Consider the following 1,299-nt stretch of genomic DNA (forward strand, 5'->3'; position numbering starts at 1 on the left):
ATATTGACTGATATACATGGTCACAGAATATGACAGCTGCTATCATATATTGTGACTTCACTGTAGCTTGGTAAATAGTAATATTTATTTAAAAACTGTTTTTGCTGATAGTTTACATCCTCTAATATTAAAATAACTTTTGACCACTGAAATATTGAGTGTTATTAAATTATTACAGGGTCACAGAATATGACAGCTGTTATCATATATTGTGACTTCACTATATCTTGGTGAATAGTAGAAATATTTGTTCAAAAACTGTTTCTACTCATTTGTTTACATCAACAAAAACAATTTAAAAAATCAACAATCAGCAGATGCAGTTTTTTTAAATAAATATTGTTACTATTTACCAAGCTACAGTGAAGTCACACTATATGATAGCAGCTGTCATATTCTGTGACCATGTATATCAGTCAACATGTTTTATTTTTATTTTATTTCTATTTATTTTTTGCGCACGTGTCTTCAGCCTCTGAGCAAAGGCTACACTTTTAGGCGTAAGTTAACATATTCTTCTTTGTGCCCATGTTCGGCCAGGTTCTGTTGTGGATCAGCAACAGCACCCTCTCTGGTCACAATATATGATGTCACAACATATGATGTAACACCTGTTAACTCTATTTTTTTCATGTAATAACCACATTTGTTACGTTTAAGACGCAGGTTAGGTTTCAGACTTTTTAGCTAGCTAGCTTTCCAGTTAAAAGTTGCGTTCAATAGCCTACCTTTGCCTGGTGGTCCATCCGTCAGAATGGTCCGTATAAAACAAGTTTTCGCCTTCGCTTTACAGTTTTCACTTGAGTGAGAACTATCCTATAAGTATGGAAGCCCATTTCCCCCACCCTGATAAAAAAATAAATAAAATTTGAATCTCATAATTATGACTTAGCTATCTCATTATTATGAGATACTATCTCTAATTATGGGATAACTATCTCATAATAATGAGATAGCTAAGTCCTATCTCATAATTATGACTTAGCTATACAAGTTTTATTTTTATTTTTTATCAGGGTGGCGGAAATGGGCTTCCATAATAAATAAATAACTTTTTTAAAAATCATGTTAATTTGCTCATGTTAAGCTGGCTAATGTTAAAATATACTTTTTTAGGGTAGTGAAATCTACAGTGGTTTGTTAGAAAATCTTTAGATGCAAACAAATGAAGTTGAAATAAAAATGCTAAAGTAGTACAGTACAAGTTAAATGTTGGCAAATTGTCTTGTGGTTTAAAAGTAAAAACAGAAAGACATAATGCTAATAAATTTAATCAAAGTTTCTTTCTTTCTTTTTTTC

The sequence above is a fragment of the Austrofundulus limnaeus genome, unplaced genomic scaffold, assembly GCF_001266775.1.
Source record: "Austrofundulus limnaeus strain Quisiro unplaced genomic scaffold, Austrofundulus_limnaeus-1.0 Scaffold15, whole genome shotgun sequence".
Classification (NCBI taxonomy): Eukaryota; Metazoa; Chordata; class Actinopteri; order Cyprinodontiformes; family Rivulidae; genus Austrofundulus; species Austrofundulus limnaeus.